This window comes from Ipomoea nil, unplaced genomic scaffold, assembly GCF_001879475.1.
Source record: "Ipomoea nil cultivar Tokyo-kokei standard unplaced genomic scaffold, Asagao_1.1 scaffold0980, whole genome shotgun sequence".
NCBI classification, from domain to species: Eukaryota; Viridiplantae; Streptophyta; class Magnoliopsida; order Solanales; family Convolvulaceae; genus Ipomoea; species Ipomoea nil.
Genome location: NW_017617408.1, coordinates 477,062 through 485,251, shown reverse-complemented (window position 1 = coordinate 485,251; position 8,190 = coordinate 477,062).

The window sequence follows — 8,190 nt, the reverse complement described above, 5'->3', positions numbered from 1 at the left end:
TATCAAGCTCGTATGTCTAGAGTGTAACACCCCGTGTTACGACCCCTAAAACCAATTAAATCATTTAATTAATCACCTAAGAGAAAGAATTAAATCACAACAATTAATTAGGGAGGCCCACTATAGTCCATGGGCCCTTATCCCTAAACCCAATCCTTAATCCCAAAAGAAATAGAGTTAGCAAACCTATAGTAATTAGGCCTAAGTAAGACTCTTAGATATATAAATAGGGAACACAAGGAGGCACTTAGAATCCCCACCACAAGAATAACGCCCCACCACCCCAAAAGAGCTCCAAGAATCCCCTTAGAAGAAATCAAGAAAGTAAGAAAGCTTAAAGAAAGATCCTTCGTAGCCAAGGAATTAATTAAGGCTAAGAGGTAACCCATGTCTCAACAAAACCTATTTTCATAGCTATCATTTCCCCCGTAGGATTTCCCCATATTATTGTGTATTGATGATTTGTGATATTATTATTGATGATCGATGGGATAATTCCATGGGTGATCTTGATATTGGGAGATTCTGGATAATTATGGTGTTCTTGATAATTATGTGGAGTTCTTGATGATTATATGTCGTTCTTGATAATTGTATGGCGTTCTTGATGCTTATGTGTTATTTGTACCGAATCTTGTAATTAGAAGACGAACCATATTCTTGTTGATGTAAAAGTAATTAGAACCCTAGGTTGACGTTCTTGTTGGCGTTCTTGATGCTTGTGTGATGTTCTTGATGCTTATGTGATATTCTTACCAAATCTTGTAATTAGAAGACGAATCGTATTCTCGTTGATATAAAAGTGATTAGAACCCTAGGTTGTATCGTATGATATTATTCTTGGTGTATCGGGTGGGGAAATTGCATGTTTGGGTGTCGATTGTGTTTAGAAAAGCATGATAGGTTATGTGCCGTACGTTTCTCGTATTTGATCCGTTAATTGTCTACGTGTTGATCGTTAATTGCGTTGTAAAGTGTCTAAGCATGGTTTCGGGTTCCACAATGGTTCCCGGGGCGTTTTGTGTGTAAAGAGTCAGTGGGGGTAGGGGACCCGCCACCTACCCGCGGCCAGAAGGGACGTCTCCGGCAGCGGGCAGCTGCCCGCCGGCGACCCACTGCCCGGAACAGTGCTTACCGGCGGGCAGCCGGCGGGTGGCCCCCCACCCACCGGCTACCCGCTGGAAATCTCCCCCATTCGGGACCCCGGCTTCCCCGTTTGATGTTTCCCCGATCCCCGTGGTGTCCCAACGGACTCCGTTCATCGTGCCGTGTCTAGTTTGATGTTTCGGGTATCGTTCGTAGGTTTATGAGTCTTTTATATTGCATGCTAGTTGAATTGGTATCCCGTTGACCTAGGTGGAAGAAGTATGAACCCCTTAGGGCCATTCTTAGTATGTGAAGGATCACGCATAGGTTTTGTTATAAGCTTCCTCCCCTTCCCAATGTGTTAACGTGGGTTGCATGTGCTTGCTATGTGTTATGTGTGCATGATACCCCAATTCGGTTGCGATCGGATTGGTTACCCTGAGCTGCGGTTCAGAAGCTGGCTGCGGTCAGATTTACACTCTTGGGCTGCGGTCCACCGTTTGGTTGCGATCAAACGTTTCTACATGAGCTGCGGTTCATATTTCCTGGCTGCGGTCAGATGACATTCTCTTGGGCTGCGGTCCACTGTTTGGTTGCGATCAAACATTATGATGAGCTGCGGTTCATCGGTCGGTTGCGATCGACCCCTCCGTGTTGCGATACGGGGCAGGGTGCTGCGGGGCCGTGTCAGAGCTATATGCGCTGACCCTCATGTATGGGCATGCGATTGGTCCTGTGGCGCCAACAAAGTGTGCTATGTGATGAGATATGGATGAGTTGTGATTATGAGTATCTTGGGGGATGTGACTATGGGATTTATGCTGGGGATTGTTTATGTTGGGTTATGATTATTAATTGTGCTCAGCTTTATCTGTCTTGCCTGTTGTGGATTGTATACGCTTGTTATAACTGTTGCTTGTGTCTAGCCTTATCTTCATGCTCAAAATGGTTTTCGTATATCTATATATATCTCTATATGTATTGTATTTCAACGCGTTGGAGTGGGTTACCAGCATCTCTCGCTGAACAGATATATTTGGCTTTCAGGCACAGAGGATTAGAGCACTGGAGCGCGCTAGACTGGAGCGTAGAAGTAGAGTAGTTTCCCTTTCGGCCTGCGTGCCATGTTATGCATTTATATTTCGGAGGATATTAGTTAGATAGCCTGTGCACCTGGGTCCTCTAGCCCAGGTGTGGCATAGCACCCCGTACGCTTATGTTATACTTTGGGATTTAATGAGACGTTATCCTTGTTATATAAGTTTTAAATGTCTTGAAAATCTGGGGTGTTACATAGAGCTTTTAACAAAAGGGTAAGGACTCGTTTCTTTCAAATTGGGGACAAAGTCCTAGCTGTTCGCAGGCCCATCATCGTCACGAGAAAAACCGGTCACAAGTTCACTTCAAGGTGGGATGTTCCCTACGTGATTTTAGAAGTTTACACCGGTGGGGCTTACAAGCTGATTAGTGAAGATGGTTTGAAGATCGGTCCAATTAATGGAAGGTTCCTAAAACTTTACCACCCTTAAACTTGGGGTGTCAACACAAGTCATGAAGATCTGATGAATGACTCATCCACCAAAAATGCAGCACGTGGTTAAACTGCTAATGCATCTCGCTTTGCCTATGGGTGGGCTCAAATCATAGACGCTCCTGGCCCACATGAGTCTAAACTGTGAACGGCTCTACTTTGTAAAAAAAAATCATTTGAACTACGTTTGACTTGATCTCCTTGATAGGAGTACGTAGGTAGCTTAGAATCAAATTATCTAAGTTCAGTCATAACAAAATCAAATCCAATTCATGTTGCAAGAGTGGGTTATCTAGACAATCCTTCAACGGGTGAAAGAAAAGTTGTATGAATTATCGCTAAAGGACCGGCACATAAATGAGAAGCATTCAATTATCAAAAGTTAGAAACGAAACAACAAAAGTTCTTGCAATCAAAAGAGAAACTAAATGACAAAGAGTATCAGTCAATAAAAAAGCCTAAAGCTAAGCATATCGTCTTTGCACGCTTCTAAGCCTCTCTTTGCCTCCTTTAGGCTCGTTTCATCTTCTGGCGTCAGTACAGTCAGGTCCTTAATGCGGGTGACCTCTGCCTCAGCCTCCGAAATGGCAGTCTTAGCATTGCCCAGGTCATCTGTAATTTTGGCAATCGCAGTGTCGCATTCCTCCGCCTTGGCGCGAACTAACTTCATTTATGACAACCACCTTAAATTCTTCCAGTACGAGGTCTTTTCCGTCAAAGACAGAGACCTCAGGTCTATCTTGCTGACCTAAGCGTGGCTCGTCGAGGGAATTCCCTGACTGGTGCGTGTTTGATGCTGAGGCATTGTTTGAATGTCCACTTTCTCCAGTATTGCTGGCTGCCACCCTTTTATTCGATGACTCAGCCCCTCCACTAGCAGGTATCGCCACATTTTCCTGTCAAGAAGTAAAAGAGGGTAAATTAAGTGCTACCAGCAATCATTGGGATAAGCGAGAACAGTGATTTACCTCTATTGGGGAAGGCGAACGTCTATCTCGTCGCCGTTTCCAGTGACGGTCATGGCTTTCCTCATCACCCGAGTCCGACCGTACCACATCAGCCCTGTTTTTCGAGATGATCTGCTCCTTTCTCTTCTTGGGTGGTGGTTCATCTCCCTGGACTGGGTGTTTGCCCTTCTTGGCAGTGCCACCCTCCTGCTGCACGTTGGCTGGATCCTCAGGAGCTAAACCCTTGATATTGCGCTCGAGGTAGTCCCCATGGACTTGGGCCCACCAATCTTTATAGCCCGGCGAGAAATACTTCTTCATGGTGACAGTAACTCGAGTCGCGGGAAATGTCACTCGCGACCCTGAACCCCTAAGTGTAGAGTGGCGCTAACGTTGGAAACCCTCCGAAAGCATGACCTCACGTTCATCATTACCCAGTATGCCAGAGCTGCCGTCTTGGTAGTAGCTGAACTGTCGGCTGAATCGATGAGGAGTGTAAGGCTCTGCGATACATGCATCCGCCCATCGCAATATGAGGTGGTTAGAACGAAGACACATGAGGTACTCGTGGTCGGTAGAGTGTGCGTCCCCATTATCGAGGAAGTGGAGATCCTTAGTTAGGCGGCGCGTTGTGCAGAGCCAATTGGCGCTGTCGGCTTTGAACATCTTACGACGAGCCTCTACTGGTCCATAATACCTCGCGCCACCCTCTCCAGAGTAGGCGATCATCAGCGGGGAAGCGGACGTTTGATCATTTGCGAAATGAGTGTCGAAGTAAAACAACAGCCATCCATACACATAGTGAATGGGAAAGTGACTATCAACTGACCCCGGCGTACTAGAGTGCGATATTACATTCAATCCATTGTAAATGCTCGCAAGTATGGGGATCCCAAGGTTCAGTGTTTTGCCCGTCGCCATTAGACTAGCCATTTTGAATGTTTGGGCTCGAATGAGTCGCGTTGCTTTGATGGGGAGCACGAATACGCACAGCCAACAACTTAGGTATGCCGCTAAATGGGTCTCCTCCTCGTATTCGGAGGGAATTCCAAGCTCAGCAAAAGGCGCTTTGGTCGTTTTGGTCCAACCCCCGAATGCTGGGATCTTGCCACTTGGATTATGAGTGTTCCTCGGGCGAGTCTTCTTCTTATCCTCCTTCCTAGGCGGTGGCCTGTCATAAACTTGCGGTCTTCTGCTCCAGAATTCTATCCACTCAACAACGTGAACTGAACGACTTTTCTCCCATTGCACACGGCGACCACCTCGTTGCCTAATTCGGTTACCAAGGTGACAGTATGCTTGGAACAAATACTTACAACATTGAGGGGCGGAGTCGATGCTTCCCCTGTTAATTGCGAGGCAGTTGGAACATACTCATCGTAGATGTCGCCAGATATCGGTAGACCGCAAAGTACATGCATATCCCAAAGTGAGATTGAAAGCTCACCGAGGGATGTAAGCAAGGTATTTGTCATGGGGCACCACGCTTCGCAGAATGCTTGGACGATAGGCGTCGAGCGGTCATATGTGAATAAGGAGGCATATACGCCGTCGTAGATCGTCACATCTTCTAGAAGTTTGCGATGCCGACTGAGTATAGCCTCAGTCCACTCCCAATACCCCTTTGTAAAGCTAAATTCACCTTTAAAGCTGGGGTGCTGATTCCATGAAGCCTCACCTTCAAGTATCCATCTCCCTAAAGTCGGGAGTGTGTCTGTGTAGTCCACATGACTTAAGACGGTCGCCCGGTCTCTTGAATTGTATATATTCAAAAATTCAAAGTATCGGTTACAAGTAGTATCAAGTATATATCAAACAGAAAGGGGTACAATCTCTGTATATGAGAAGTCCTCTGATTCTCTACTAGCAGTATGCCTATTGGAAGTGTGCCGAATTTGGAATATGCCAAATTGGAAGTGTGCCAAGTCCAGAGTATGCTGAACTTGAAGTAGTTCCCTGTTGGAATTATGCCGAACTGGAAGTATGCTGAGTTCAGAGTATGCTGAACTGGAAGTATGCCGAGTTCGGGAGTATGCCGAACTGGAAGTATGCCGAATTCGGGAGTGTGCCGAATTGGAGTAGTTCCTTGCTAAAGGGCCTCCGGAGTTAGTAGCTTGTTCCTCAGTGAAGGGCTAATATGCAGCTTGATCTTCAAAGAAGGGCTTCCGGTGTTCAAGTGGCGTGTTCCTTAGCGCAATATACGCAGTATATATAACTGCGGGCGTGTTCCAGACGATGTCCCGGCGAGATTTCGGCAGAGCTTCGATATGCAGATTTCCAGCTCCCATTCTTGAAAATGAAACCACTATTTATAGTGGTGAGTGTGAGGGAAAATCTCCAATCAACTCTTAATTCCTTATTTAATTTAGTTTCTTTAATTAAATTAAGGAATGTACCGGGACACCATTGTGTCCAGGTTCATGATTTCATTAAATTTCCAAATAATATCAAATATTCAAACTTCCCAAAATTATATAATCCACATATAATTTTGATGGGCCAAGACCAAGTCAAACCCACTAACTAGGCAACCCAATTCATCCAAGCAGCCTGGTCCAAGTTGATTAAATATTTCATCATCCCGGGCCGAACAATCCAACATCCAATTACATTTAATTAAGTAATTAAACCAATTAAATATTTAATGAGCCATTTAATTAACCCAATTAAATAAATATTAGTCCAATTAGCCTAATTAAAGTAATTAATTTTATAATTAAATATTCACCACGGCCCAATAACATCATTCAAATTTTTTATGCTTACAAATTGCCCCTTCGAGACTTGCTTGACGTGCCTTAAATGCAGAGGGAAGGTAGTCTCGAAATTAACCGTAATGGTCCAAGAATCTATATTTGTAGATAGCAATCCAATAAACTATATCTTGGTGGTAAAGTACCCAGCTTGATAACAGCCCAACAAAACCCATATCCAAAGTCCATAGTGTGTCCAACATCTCATTAAAGGCCCATTCCATTTTAGCCCATTTTTTAATCTTAATTTGTTTCGGCCAAAATTAATTTCCTACTAGAATTTAGAGCTTGAATGCCAGCCATGCACGAAACTTTCCAAGTCCTTCTCCTACGCGCGGATTTGCAAGCCGCTCACAATCCACCAATTAGTTTTTGAATCCTCATCACATTATAACTTGCACCACACAGTTCACAATCCGATTTGGATTAACAAACAGAATTGGAGTCCTAAGCATATCCAAACTCATAAGACCTCAAGACTCTGCATCTATAAATAGCTCCCAGCAGGTTTACAGTTTTCCACACCACGGACTACAGCTACTGCCAGCAATTGACCTCACCAGCTGCATCTTGTTCTTCAGGTAATTTAATTTTTTACCATATATACTATCTTCTTGGTTTTTCTTTCGACAGGAGAAGAAGAAAATCGAGGAATGTGAGGCATTGGATAGAAAACACCTGGAAATTGACTTTCTAAGGTGTATTTCACCATTGCTTGAACTCACCGTCGTCACCAACATTGGATCGGAGCTTCCTAGGAATTAATTTCCTGGGTTGTTTTCCACCATTGTTTGGGTCTTCTCGCACTTATAACTACAAAACATCGGACCTGCTTGGAGATTAACTTTTCTGCGCCGGTCACCATCACTGGAGACGGAGAGTTGCTGGAACGTCGCCGAACACATGCTCAGGCATGTCGTCGCTGCTTTACCACCGTCCTTGCAGAAGAAAGCTGCTGGGTAGCCGCCGGGCACGTGCTCCGGCACCTCACCATTGTCCTACGAACTGCTGCTGTCGAGCTCGCCGCCGTAGAGTGCTGACTCGAGGCTGTCGCACCATGGTATAGCGATGCCGCCGCAGGGGAAGCTCTCCCGACACGCGTTCCGGCGTGTTGCCACCGTCCTACGAACCGTCGCCGACGAGCTCGCCGCCGTAGAGTGCTAACTCGAGGCTGTCGCACCACGGTATAGCGATGCCGTCGCAGGGGAAGCTCTCCGGGCACGCCTCTGCTACAGGCGTAACTGTGTTTTGTTTCCTTCTCTTCTCTCATTTTTGGTTTGAAGAAACCCTCTCTTGTGCTCCAGGAGTTCGCTGTGCGCCATAGAGTCATTACCGGAGGACCGATCGCTTAGACCGACCGCCGCTGAACTCGACGGAGAAGGACGCTTGATAAGGTTTTGCTGCGCTCATCGACAGAGGTACCAACAGAGGAATTTATTTTCCTTTGCTGAAGTTCTCACTTTAATTTATTTTATTCTTTGCATTTAAACTAAGACTGCATAGAGCCATGTGCCATCACACTTTCCCATGTATGCTTGCGTGTAGACATGATTTCCTTGAGAGCAGCATCTAAATACATATTGTTTTATTTTTTGCTTTGCTTTCAATAATCCTCCTGCTAGCGTGAATGTACATATATAATATATTTAATTCACTAACTTGCTTGACTAAATGAATCACATATATAATGTATACGTGGCATGTATTGGCTTCATCCATTGCCCTTTGCCTTTTTTTTCTTCACTGTTTGCGTGGGAGTATATATAGTACTCCACTTGTCCATGTGATATTGTAATGGGGTGTATTAGTGTATATATGTATATACTACATAATATATATGTAATTTGGTTGCATGTGGTGTATGCACGCTGTG